Consider the following 14,471-nt stretch of genomic DNA (forward strand, 5'->3'; position numbering starts at 1 on the left):
CCTTGACCCCAACCTCACCAAAAAGGTTGATCTTAGCTTTCTCTGCTTTTCAGCCACTGAATGTATAACCATATTTTCTTACTGTCTTTATTTGCAAAGACACATCATAAAAATATGATTTTGTTTGGAAAAGAGAAATCCCAGTCCTTCTATTGTTTTAAGAATCAAGATTTCCATAAAGTTGCAAGCAATCAGTTTAGAGCAAATATTAATATATGAAATCTAAACTTTCATGAAAAAAACAAAAAAATCAAGTCCAGAGTACTCATTTAAATACTTCATAACAAAGCCCTCAACAATTACTTTTCCCCCTCAATCAGAAGGGTTACAATATTCAGAATGCAAATCTATAGACCAGAAGTTGCTCAGTGTATATCTTCAAAACAAGTTCAAAGAGCAAACAAATGAAGAAGGTTTTTTTTCCACTACAATTTAGTCCCTCATCCCAGAGGCAGCACTCAGAAATCTTTCCAAGACTAAAAATGACCGCATCTGGTCAGCTTAGATTTGTCACAGCAAGCTTCATTTCACTCTACAGGGCATTTTCCAAACAATTTACAAACTTCTGCAGCAACACAAGAAATGTATCATATATGTGTGTGGACTTTTGTCTTCTGACCTTCTCAAGCTTCAGACTATAAAGAGAAGTAAATCACTGTAAACAGGTTTAGAAAAAAGCTCTGATTTCAAGAACAGTCTGACTTTTAACTCCAATAAATCAAAGGGTAATAGGTAACTATTAGCACGCTCAGACTGCCAGCACATCAAACACCCTTCTAAAAATAATAATTAAAAACAAAACAAAACACTCAAAAAACCCCAAACCAAAACTAAACAAAACTACAAAAAAGCCCCAAACATTTCGAGATCTACAGGAAAAATTTATCACATTTCACCAATATGACACTAGGCAAAAGATTTACGTTGTGAAAGAAGTAAAAATTTGATGCATGCCTTGTAAAGCACATCTTAAATATAGCTCATTGTTTAAACATTACTATTAGTGCTACAAAGGAAAATAAATGTAAAGATAAAAAGAACATGAAGAAAAGTCACTCAAGGGAGACATAAGGTTGACTAATCTGTTAGACTGGTATGAAATGGCACCACCACCCAAGAAAGTAGTCCTGCTGTCTCCTGTGCCATACCTTCCTTTGTGCAGATCCACACCTATCTAAGGCACTTGAACTGCATGAGAAAATGATCCGGAAGAAAGCAAATCCCGAGACTTGTGCCATTACAAGAAAGGAACAGAGACAAAAAAGCTTATTGAAGGCACCTGAGCTCCAGCCTATCAAACACCAAAGAAATGGGAATAACAAATCAAACTTTAAAAGAATAAGAAGTCTGCTAGTAAACAGAAATACAAGCCTGCCTATCATACACTAGCTCCATCACAGTGACATTTACTGCAGCTATTTGAAACCTGACTCTGCTGAATTATTTCTTTATAAGTCATTCCAACCCAGCCTTTCTTTACTGTAAACATTACAAAACTAGATACTATATTCGTATATTTATATATACACTTTGAGCTCAAGACAGAAGGCTGTAGATCAAGTTTTTACCCCTCCACAATTAAGGCTGTCACACTGGTAACAAACACTGTCACGTTGTAACAAAATCTGGAAAAGGGCGATAATCAGATCTGTTACACAAAGGAAGTCCTTAACAGAAACCTTAAAACTTGCAAATTGTGAATTGATGATCAGGTCTGTGTGAAAACCCTTCTGCTATCAGGTGTTTATTTTTAGTATAAGGGGTCCCAGCTGAACAGTCAGCACCTAAAACAAGCACTAAACAGGAAGCACCAGCATTTTTTAAACTTTGAATTAAGATGATCTAGAATATGGTGCCTTTCTGATTACGTGTCTCCACTTTTATTTGCACTTATTTCTGTAGGCTTCTCAGCACGAGAAGCACATCCATGTTATAACATCAGTGTCTTCTTAATGTTGTAATTATTAAAAGACACAAAAAGCTAAATAAGGCTATGTTTTTAACACTTTTATAATATAGTAAGTATTATCTGGAATTCAAATAATTTTCAAAAATTAATTCCTAATTAAAATTATAGGAAAAAGTCACAAAATATGAAGGAATTAGAGCAATGTTCAGACTATCCCAGTGACATTTTATTTCAGCAGCAAGTGGGTTTCTTACCCTCAGAGACATGAGCTATTTAATATACATTTACACAGCCCAGGAAAATTTTAAAGATGGAAACCAATTTGGAAGCAGTTCTTTAGCAGCAAGAAATGGTTGTGGTACCTTGCCTTCTGCAAGTGGGTAGGTAGAGCTGTCTCACTCAGCTCTCCCCCTCAGAGAAGGCAAAGCACCACTGCACCAGAGCTGTCAGACACCCTCTTAGAAGGAGTGTCTCAGATGTGTCATCTGACCCTACGGAGGCATAACTCCTACAGCTGAAAAAGCAGCTCTCTACATACTGCAGTTGTCTCAAAAAATCTGTTTCTCTCAAGAAGTCACTACAAAAATCAAAGCTGTCACACCTCTCCTGAGAATGAAGTGAACAAAGATTCTACAAATACCTTTGTGACTAAGGATGATGCTGATAGATTTCATTTCCTGCAAACAGCACACATAAAATCTCAACATTTGGGAAAAACAGAGTTGGCAGAAGCCTCCCACTGCAAAGTTCCAGAAACTTCTCTGTGTATCATATTCACTATCAACACATTCCCAATTTGCTCTTTTTCCAGAAATCATTTCCACAGAGGTTCTGTGCGCTCGGCTCAGAGGAGCAAGGAAACAAGAATCAACCCTCACCTCATGGTTGGCAGTGTCAGTGCATGTTTCTGGAATCCAGTCTGATTTGATACCAGAACTTCCATCTGTGGTCCTTCTGATTCTTCCTGATGAACACCTTACTCAGGTATTACAGCTACCAAAACCTGGCTAACATGGATGCGGATGTTGGTACCAAGACAGGGGCTGGTAGTTGCTGTTGTGCCATTTTTCATTTAATACAAACAATGGTCTTACATGGAAGTGAAAGAGAATACAGAAGAGATTCAGCACCACTCAAAGACAGATTGCTGGGTTTGCATCTTCAATATGCACTGCATTAAACTAACTCAATTGTCAAACTAGACACATGGCCCTGAAACCCATCCTTGGGCTGCTTTTCCAAAAACGTATTTCTCAAGACCTTAGAATTGGCATAACTTCATCCCATTCACTGCTCTTCTGTTGGGGTTTATTAATTCATATTTTCAGTGCTACTAATTTTACTAAATACCAGTCACATCTAAAATGCACACAGTGAAAAATTACCTAGCTCCCCTAAGTTGGGTCTCCTAAAACAGAACCAAGTAATAGTCTTTATTTTTCATAGAAAAGAAGCCTAGAGATCTCCTTGTCAATTCTAACACCCTTCCTTAAAAAAAATAAAAAGTAAAAACAAGTAAAAATAATATGGCTTTTCTGAAGTTACTAAATTAATTTTCCTTTTGATAATAAGTTGCTAAGTGAAGTGAGAGATGACTGGCAACACCACACATTTCAGGAAGGAGAAGTCCATTCTTATAAGGATATCACAATATTTTAAATATTTCCAGTGTGGAATGGAAGGGGTTTGTTTTTAAACAAGCATGCTGACATTTCTCCACATTGGTCCATTCACATTTGTTTCATAACATCACAAAAGACCTGTAACCATAACAGCAGAGAAATCCTGAAAATATTTGTACCCAAAGCAAGCTTCACTACACAGACTATTTGATTAGTAATCCAATAAAAAAAGGCTTACAGAAATTAAGCCATGGGAATTTACTGTCATGTTACCACTTTTCCATGGTAAAAGAATGATTCCATGGTATAACAGAAAGTATTTTCTGTTGACTATATTCTTACTTAAAGGCAACTTTCACTAATACATATTAAAGTAACAGCTTAGAATCTGACAAAAGATTCTAAACTAGTGACTAGAAAGTGACTAGAAAATTGAGTCTAGTTAGTAACATAATACGGTTAGTACTGGCATTAAGCAAGATATCCTCAAGGAAACACAGATGAATTCCTAGATAAACAAAGTAAGTATACCTTTCAGGTACAGGTAGCACACTGTCCTACCATTTAAAGAACAGTTAGATTTTTAATTCCTGTTCAGATTACATATCCATAGATGGTTTAACCTGTTCAGAAATTCCTTGTGCATTTGTCAAAGTATGGGCAAAAATCTATGTTTTCCAACCCCTTGAACATAATATGTATTTTATGGGGAGAAAAGTGATTGAACATACAAAGAGAAAATAGGTAAATCTAAGCTATGCAGTAGCTTCATGGTTTAGCAGCCTGTAGTTTCCAGAGAGAGACCTTTAAAAAAGCAGTTTCTTCTTGACTATATAACAGGAGCATTGAGACACAAAAAACAAGGGTTCTGCTCTCCTCAATGGACAGAATGTCAGGCAGTCCTGCTACTAGTTCAGATAGCAAGTTTTAAGAGAAGCAAGTAAGTAGAGAAAAATTTGCGAAGAGCCACTAGGATTCAAAATGTTTATGGAACAACCTGTGAGTACAAGCAAATTGGATCTCTTTTCTCCTTCAGCTCTGGCTTCAGCAGACCACCCAGAGCCTTTGAATAAGGCATCTCCTAGACAAAGAAGAAACATCAAGACTCCAGTCCATTTTACTCCTGACAGTGGACAAAGCAGTCATTTGTTCAAATGTCATAAAAGGCTCAGATTATACATATGTCAGGAAGGATTTTCAAATGACAAACTGAATGCACACAAGGATCTCAAAGCAGGCTATACAACAAGCAAACTGCTCAAGTTATAAATAAATGGGAGCGGTCCAGAAGTACAGCTATGAAGGAAAACCAACTTGCTTTGAAATACACCACATTCCACCATGCCCACTATGTCCCTTGGGTCATGGCAGATCCAAGCTGCTTCATTTACTGGGATGGGGCCTCCACACCACCACTGGACACAGGTACACCCCAGCACAAGTGATTTTAGGGGCTCTTTCCAGATTTTCTGTAACTTCCTCCTTCACAGTGACAACAGCATAAACCTTATCAGAATGAGACACTCAGCAATCCAGCAACATTAATTCAGTTGCTCCTAGCTGAGCTAAGAAGCACTGCCAATTAAAGGCTGACACATCTGTCAAAAAAAGACCAAAGTACCATTGGTAGCTAAATTCAGCCACAAACGTCAGAGCACATCTATTAGTTGGGAATCATTGCACATAAACAGTAAACTGTGAAATACTTTGCTGGGCTTATCTAGAAATACTCAGGACTGCTTTTGTTTAATAACTTCATATTGTTTAAAAAAAATTAAGTGGTCTAGACAAGAGTACAGTGAGTGCAGCTACAGTCACTCCCATAATCCATCAAGATCTTGGTACAGGCTTTATTGAAAACAGATAATGCTAAAGGGAAGTTAAACACAACAAACCACAAATGTGCACTAGAATTTAACCACACTTCAAAATATATGAGACAAATCCATCAAGAACTTTTCCATCTTGGGAAAAAGTGACATTTTTGAATTAACTGTTAACTTCTTGTACAGTTTTATTTTCGACTACCCACACCAGATGGTGGTGGGCGATTACTGCTTCTTATAAACCACGAACTGTGACCAGTTTCCACGAAGACAGACAACTACACTGACCACATAACCAGAAGACTGCATGGAAGTATCCTTTTAAGACAACTACGAGACCTCGGCTCTCCAGTGCTTACGGTGCTGGTCTAATCCAGCAGCACTGTGAGCTGCTACCAAAAGTAGACAAGTATCACCACGAAGGCGAGAAACACGACAGGCTTTCCCTGAACCCACAGCTAAGGAAACCCGGCAAGAGGCTCCTGCCAGCGTCAGGGCAGGGGAAGGTGTGAAGTGCTTCAGGGAGCCAGTGAGAGGCCAGCAGCTGGCAGAGGAGCAAGGGGCCATTCTGGCTCCCACTACAGGCGTCCACGTAGCCGAGGAGCGACGAGCGACACAAGAGACTGACACAGGCGGCTGAGCCACGAAGTCGGTCCCCTCCCATCCTACGTGGCCGGCTGCCCTTTCACCCTCCCTGGCTGCCTTGCCCGGACCTCTCCCCATTCCTTCAGCCGCCCACCGCCGCCGTCCCGACCCCTCCGACAGGACCCGCTTTCCAAGCGGCTCCCCCGCCGGACGCACCGGCCCGCCCCTCACCAGTCGCTAGATGAATGGACTCGGGCGGGCAGGGCAGGACGCGCGCTGGGCAGCGCGGGGGCTCATCCTCAGTGACTCCGGAGCAGGGCCAGGCTAAGGGTGTAGCTGCTACCGCGACAGTTCCGCCGGCGACAGAGACGGAGACAGGCGGGGCCCGCGGCTCTCAGCAGGGAGCACCGACAGAGGCCGCCGCACCCACGAAGAAGCGAAACGCTGATTGGCCACGGCGCCGCCGCACCTCTCCCGCCGATTGGCTGCGGCTGCCGCCTCGGCCCTGCCCCTCGCTGCCGAGCCCGGATTGACTGACAGGCGGGGTCAGGGGAGCGGAGGGGCGGGGCCAGGGAGGGGGCCGGGGGCGTGGTGCTTCAGGGGTTAAAACAAGATGGCCGCCGGGGGCGTGGGTTGGGGGCGTTGGTCTTTATGTCGGGCGAGCAAAGGGGCTGGAGCTATCGGGAAAGCAAGGAAGCGGGGAGAGCTGAGGTAGTAGTGAGAGCTCCTGCTGGCCGTCGTGGAGGGGGAAATGCCGTGTTTTGCTGCGAAGGAGGGGGAGGGTTTCTGGTGAGGTAACGCCTTCCTCCTGGAGGGCTCAAAAACAAATAGTGAAATACCCAGACTATAGGTCCCCTCAAAGTAACGGAGAGAAGGCATGGGGAAGGCTGTGCTTATTCAGACTGTTAAACCACAGCAGTTTCTCTCTCTGACAGAGCAAGTGGTTCTAATGCATCAGATACAGCTTGATTTTTGGCGAGGCTTTTGACACCATCTCGTAAGCAAACCCGGTGTGTGCACAAGGATTTGCACACCTGCTCCTGTAACTACCTGCGGGTGACTCCGTGACGGCTCGGTTCTTTTTGGTGGGTGCCTTGGATGATGCAATAGGTGGCACAGATTACAAAGTAATCTGGAACAGGATTAGGGTATGCTGTTTAAGGACAGGAAGCTGAAAACCAAGACAAGCAGTACCCAGCGTAAAATACAGGGTAAAACAAGCACATGCCACCTTTAAAAAAAAAACAACAAAAGAGGTATTTTTTCCAAGAAATACATAATGATGTATTGATATTAATGTAAAGGCCAGAGTTCCTCTGTGTTTTTTAAAGCCACAGTATTATCCCATACGGTGTGAGTATTGTGACCTTGAACCAACCTAGCTATCTTTGAAACCATGAAACACTTGAAAGAAAAGTTACGCATGTTATTGAGCAGCAGTTCAATTTGGGAAAGATTCAGGATAAATTGTATATCGGTGAATCTCAAGCGTTTTTACCTATGCATCTTCTCTCTGACTTTCTCTGTATAAACGCTTAGTTTGCCAGCAGTCATTCACCATTGTAACTGATCCTGCAAGCTACGTGAATTTTATTTATGTATTATTTTCCCAGTGACAGTTTCTTAGTGCTTCAGTCACAAATAAAGGTGGAGGTGGCCTTGCTCCGAGTCTGCTGCCAGCTGGCCTAAGAACAGAAATGACCATCTGGGGCGATAAAGAGGTCCAAATACAGCTGAAGTCAGTTGTAAGCAATGCTTTGTTGCATAATAACAAATTCAAGCAAATAGCCTGGACAGACTTTGGAGCAGCAAAGAGTTTGGTTGGGAAGATGAAGAGGCTTAAAGTAGAATAATGTCTAAGATTCTATATGAAAAAGATAATTTCTGGAAGCTGGGCTGCCCCTCACATCTTTCATAATAAATACTACTAAAGAATAGAAAACTGCAGCAATGGACACAGAAAAGTGGGTTATGAATAGGACCTGATAGAGTCCAAGTCAGACAAAACCTTGACAGAATAACCAAAGGCTTTCAGCAATGGTTTTCTATTTCTATTTTACCCTCTTTGCAGGACTTTTAATATATTCACAGACAAATAAGATATTAACTGATTTGTCTGTTTATTGTTTAGGTTTTTCTAATTGACCCCACGTACAGGTCAGTAATAAAAATTCCTGCTGTCTTGTACTGCCTCTGCAAAAGCAGCAGAGAGCTAAGGAATACCATTCACAGAACCAGGTTGCTACCAGGTTGTAGAGCTATGTTGAGGTGCTGAAGTAATATTGCAAAACAGAAGTAGCTCAAACCGGGTAACTTGAGCCTCTGTTTAAATTACTTGTTTTGATTTGTTTTTTTTTTTTTACCGTGGAAAATGGCAACACTGTTGCATAAAAATATACTATTTTAAGTCTTTTGGAAAAAAAATTACAGGATGTGAAGATGAAAAGCCAGCAACAAGTCACTGAAGAGTATTTTTAATTGGGTAGTCCAACAGCCAGATTTGTAAGTTCCTGACACACATAGCATGTGTCTGTCAATAAAGAACTGTTCATGTGGGTGATGAAAAGACCTGAATTATCAGAAATAAACACAGGAAATATGTCTCCAACTGCTGTTGTTACTTTTTATAGAAGCTCTAGACTTTAATCCATAAAAAAGAAAGGAAGAGCAACACTTAAAAAGGAAAGCCAGTATACTTAGCCATCTTCAGAACTTGAGGAGGAACATCAATTTTAGGCAATTACCCTACAGAGTGTATTTTTGACTTAATATGCTTCTCAGTTCATTGACTGTTGAAGAATTACAGATTGACTGTGCTGTAAATATGCATACTTATTTAAGGTTGGGGAGATAAATGTCGACTATAGGGAGGACATTTCCCCATTAGGTAGCTTTCTGGTGACCTATTAATCTTATCCATCCATCCAGTGTGGTCTGCACCAGACTTAGGCTACTGGAGGAATTGGAGAAGAAGATGTAAGTTACAGTAAGGAAAAAAATAACTTTGTGCTTTATTCTATCTGAAATTGATCCTGAATATTAAAAAAAAAACTTATTTTTTTTTTAAGTCGGCAATCAAAAAGTGCAGTCTAGATATCAAAAACTAAAATAATTCATTTTTCCTTTTCAGCTATATTAAATGTCAAGTGACAGATTTTCATCTTTAAATATCTATTTATGTGCCTTAGCTGGTCTAATTATTACAAGCATCCTCTGGAGCCTTGAGTAATAACTGTTAATGGCAGCAGTAATACTCATCTGAAGAAAAAAATTAGTCAGCTCCAGGCTTAACTCCTACTCCTAAAGTTTCTCATGATCCTTCTCATTAATGAACTCAAAAAAAAAAAAGTTATAAAATGTTAGACAATTTATATTACAGAACTAATAAACCAAAATTCAATGTAACACCTCTTAAAAGGGAAAGCTTGCAAAAAACTGTCTCCAAACTTATTAAAACTGTATGCATCTTGCTTTAACAAAGCTTATCACTTCTTACTCAAACAGAGGGGGTCATTAAATTCCTAATGTATAACATTTTAAGAAAAGTGTGGAGGAGTCCAAGGATCAGCATGGAAATGACAATGGTGATGGATATGGGCTTCCCAAACTGATCAATCTACTTGAGAGCTCCCCTGTGAAGTAGGAAACAGAGATGTGGTGAGCATCCAGGAGCTTTCTCTCAGCAAACCGTGGCTCCAGCAAAGCAAGTTCTTCATCTTGCATGACTGGGAACGCTTCCATGTAGTTGAGCCATGTCAGAAAATTCAACGTCTCCTCTTCAGCTTGCAAGATTTCCAGCTTATCTAATGGGACTTTGGGAGGCTCTCTGATGCCCCAGATAGATTTTCTGTTATTGCAGTAGACCTGATACACAGAAAGCATAGTTTGTTATCAGTGATGTGAGGAGTGTGTGGTGACAATGCATTGTCCCACATTTGTTCAGAATTTCCATACTTTAAAAAAAAAAAAACATTTTGTAAAATCCTGTGATAAAGGGCCTAACATACATAAAGCAAAAATTATATTGGCATCCCACAGGTACTAAAAGAACTTCTGTGGGACCTGGTAAAGGGACAGTTACTAGAATATAATCTTCAAAAAAATCAGAGATGGCAGTACATGTAAAGTTATTGTAGTATTATCTGTTGTGATGTGAAATATTTTGCAGAAGAGCATGATTTTAAACAAAGTTATTCTTGGACTTTTTTTCTATTCTGGGGTAATTTTTTTTATACAAGTGCAGCAAAAAGTTCAATTTGTGACCTTTCCTGCATCATTCTTATCTTCCTGAATAGGAGCAAGGCTGCAGATTATTTCAGAGCATCAACCTTCTGTGGAGAGACAGATGAAAAGACAAGAGAATCAAGGGCATTCTCTTGGGCTTCATACAGACATCCCAGTGCAAATCTGAGAGTCTACAGCCGTGACAAACAACACTGCTGGTCTTTGGCAGCCTCACAGAGAGGGGAGAGGAAAGGTCATGGTGGCTAAGAGAAAAAGAGGATCTGTTTCTATCTCCTGAACCTGTGGGAACAGAGAGAAACTGCCTTTCTTGCTTTATTCTGATGATGAGGAAAAACAAAAGAGATTTTTTTTTAAAATCTTTTTGTAAAGACTGGGTAAACATCCTGTTTATGGTACAGGTGATTTTCTGTCCATTTCAATCCCAGATGCCGCTATGCTGGTGCTATCCTTGACACCCACTGTGGCACTGAGCCCCAGGTATAAGTGACCATGCTGGCAGTAGGATCCTGCTGTGCTCAGTTTGGGTGGCAGAGGGAGATTGGAATTGTCTTGTTCCATCTGCATGCCCAGGGATGCCAGGAGCAGCTGGAAGCACCACTCATGTCCATCCCTGTAGCAACTCACCACTGTTGTGGAGGGTGTTGGTTCACAGTAGCAGTGCATTAAATAGTATGTTGGCAAAGATAGCGTGGCATTTCCTTCCATCACCTCCAGACAGGTCTCCTCTGGCCTTACCTTACTTCTTTTTAGGTCCTTAGTCATAATATGCTCTCTTGATATCAAAGTGTTTGATGCATTAAAAAAACTAGAGAATGAAATCTCCACATCTACTAGATGCACACCTTTGCACTTACGTTGTAGTGCCATCTACAGTCGATAAAGTCTTGCGATACTCAGATGACACCGCAGTGCTGTTCAGTTAGCAGGCAATTCTAACGCAAAAACTGTAGCACTTCAGTTTTCTTTGCAAGTTTAGCTTGTAGAGTGCAGGTTCAGAACTTGAGGCATTTCTCTTGACCTAGTTTCAGCTGTGCCGGTGGCTTGCTAGATATTGCATCAGGCAGTGGGAAGAATCCTTCCTCTCTCTCACCATGGTCTGTCTCCATGTACAATCTAAATAAGCACCTCTACTAGGACTGCTGAAAACAGGAACTTAACTTTTCTGTTATAATTGTCCCTTGTATGAAGCTGTTTATGATCACTTATTCCTCAGCAAAACAGAATTGGGAGTGGCCTGGGTTAGAATGAACCGTAAAAGACATCTCATTCCAATCTCGTCGTGGGCAGGGACACCTTCCACCAGACCAGATCGCTCAGAGCCCCATCCAACCTGGCCTTGAACACTTCCAGGGATGGGACATCCACAACTTCTCTGGGCAACCTGTTCCAGGGCCTCTTCACACTCCCATAAATTATTTCTTCCTATTGTCTAATCTATTCTCAGGTTGAAGGCATTACCCCTTGTCCTATCACCACATGCCCTTGTAAATAGTCTCTCCTTCTTTCGTGTACCCTTTAGGTTCTGGAGGGAAATAGAAGGTGGGATGCAAATAGGACTCTCTAAAGTGGTTGAAACCTATGGATGAAAGGCTGTATAAGAAACAGTAAATATTTCAATACCTAAAATTTGAGATTCCATTTTGTTTTAGTGTGTGATGAAAGTGCAAATGAAGATACAAGTAAAATTATGCAGTGGGTGATTAGAGCCTCCCTTCTCCACAACTTTTAAAACATATAGAATTATAGAAGAGTTTGGGTTGGAAGAGACCTTAAACATAATCTCATTGCAGCCCCTTGCCATATGCAGGGACACCTTCCACTAGACCAGGTCAGCCCTTACCAGCCTGGCCTTGACCAAACACTTCCAGGAACGGGGCATCCACAGCTTTTCAGAGTGACTCGTTCCAGTGCCTCACCATCCTCACAGGGAAATATTTCTTCCTAATACCTAATCTAAATCTTCTCTCTTTTAGTTTGAAACCATTAGACTTTGTCCTATCACTCCCTGATAATCATTTTCTATCTTTCTCTTAGGCCTCTTTAGGTGCTGCAAGGCTACTGTAAGGTCTTCTTGGAAGTTTCTCCAGCATGGACAGCCCAAACTCTCTCAGCTTGTGTTTATAGAAGAGGTGCCCCAGACCTCTGATTGTCTTCATGGCCCTCCTCTGGATTCATTCCAAGAGGTCCAACATATGCCAAATTGCAGGGGGAAAAGAACACAAAACCTGAAAACATACATTTTATTTCTCACAGATAACTCCAACCTACCAAGCTATCATTTAGGCCCACTGTAAATAGATCATACATACATATGTTGTATTTCAGACAGAATATATCAGAAAATTTATCGATTTTTTTTTTCCAATTAACACCCTCAAGGAATTTTTTTATTAAAATAGTTTTCAACATTAAGTCTAGCAACTTTGATATAAGTGAGTTTCTGCTAGGGATTCTAATAGCAGAAGTTAAGCAGCAGCATTTCTATGAACTGCCATTGTAATGACCATAAATGGAACTGATAATTTCTATTATTTGCTCTAGTTTTACAGAGGATGCACAAGACTTGATGGATTTCGTACAACATGCTGATTTCTAAGTTTTAATAAAGTAATCCCAACTTTGATGTAATTATTTCTGATTAGTTTTTAATTTTGTTTACTTCCAGATATGAAATAGGTTTCTGTCTCCTCTTCTAGCATTGATTATGCAGTGTGAACATCCAGTACAACACTGCAGGTACAAATGTGGTGTTTTACTAGTACTGTAGCCCAAAAGGACATTAATGTCTGTGAGACAGCATGGATTGAACAACAATGCTACAAAAAAGCACTCAACTCTCCCCTGCTTTCCTTCCCAAATGAACAGTAAATTCAACTACCTGGCTGCATGCCCTGGCACTAAGATCTCCAGAAATGGGAGTCCAGGTAATACAATTGTATTGTATCTTACTGCACTCATAGTTGTATGTCATTTTTGTAAAAGTTTGCTCTCAAGAATCAAGCAAGCTCCTATACTTACATTCATTCTAAACTCCTCAGTGCTGGGCACCCATGGATTACATGTAGATAACATCCCCATGGATAATCATGCCTGTCTATAGGATGTGTTTCTCTCTCTTCTGACTGGGAAGGTACATCTCATGTCCCAGATCGTAAATCAAGGTGATGATCCACATCTTCATGTCAGAAGGCTAGAGTTTTGCAATGTAGTGGGCACACCCAAGTACAGTAACAGAGACATAAGTGTAGCTATTTAGAAACAGAAAAAAAATACATATTTATTTCCTCCATTTCTTTTTAAGTACTCTGGTCATTAAATAGTTCCTGATAGCTCTGCTGGGACATTCTTCTGCAGCTTCCCAGCACAAATTCATAAACTTTACTCTCATGTAGTTTACTTTCTGTGCCAGACTAGCTTAAATACTTTCTCAGAAGATATCAATCTCCATTTATGGTTTCATTACACAGGAAATCTTTCTTAGCAACTGAATTAAAGGCATGGACCTCTTCCCCCAAAACAACATCATCTCCCGTGCAAACTGCTAGATGTATTCCTCATCTATTCTGGATGGAAGAAGCCCTCAATTCGCCCGCAGGGGTACTTCCCAAGGTACAAATCTGAGGACCAAACATTAATCAGTGAGCAGATGTTGAGACTCTCTCAAGGACATCGCACGTATTGCACCACTAGATGCCACTGTCGAGACACGTTTGGTTTTTGATCCCACTTACCCAAAAACGAAAGAATGTCAAGATACATTTCTAAGTAGTGTTTTGGATAGCCTTATTCCTGAAACTTGAGGGTGAAATACAGTCTAAGAAACTAAAATTTCTAGTGAATATGGTATATTTTCCTGAAGTAGAACCAGGGAAACATCTTTCCAGACTACTGCAAGTAAAGGAGTTCATGTTGTATTTAGCTGTTTAAATAGGTATGGTATTATTTAGAGACAAAATTAAATTCTCCCAGCTGTTTGCAAGCCTACTCAAACATTACAGAATCAAAACTAAGGAGAGAAGTTGGCATGTGAGATTTCTATTTCACTTGACCAAGAAAAATTGTTAGTTCTTCCCTAGAAAAATTGTTAGTTCTTCCCTAGTTTTACCAGTCCTCTTACCAGGGAATATATATTCTTTCCTCACTGAGCTGAGAAACTTCTGTTCTTTCTGTACCAAAGACATCTAATAACTAACAGCCAGGAGAAAAAGAAAGGCACTGATAAGCTGGACTATTTTTTTCGCCTTCTTTTTCCAATCATGAAGAAAATAGGTATAATGTGGAGTA

At 40.4% G+C, this 14,471-nt stretch overlaps 1 protein-coding gene across 3 annotated transcripts in view; it reads right to left on the reverse strand.

Annotated features, from left to right (window-relative positions):
• Positions 1-6,347, reverse strand: part of IBTK (inhibitor of Bruton tyrosine kinase) — a 53,412-nt gene extending 47,065 nt beyond the window's left edge. For all 3 annotated transcript variants that reach the window (XR_009933051.1, XM_062489836.1, XM_062489835.1), the window contains exon 1: positions 6,174-6,347. The gene's annotated coding sequence lies outside the window, so the exon portion shown is untranslated. The remainder of the gene's footprint in view (positions 1-6,173) is intronic.
• Positions 6,348-14,471: the final 8,124 nt, after the last annotated feature.

The sequence above is a fragment of the Cinclus cinclus genome, chromosome 3, assembly GCF_963662255.1.
Source record: "Cinclus cinclus chromosome 3, bCinCin1.1, whole genome shotgun sequence".
NCBI lineage: Eukaryota > Metazoa > Chordata > Aves > Passeriformes > Cinclidae > Cinclus > Cinclus cinclus.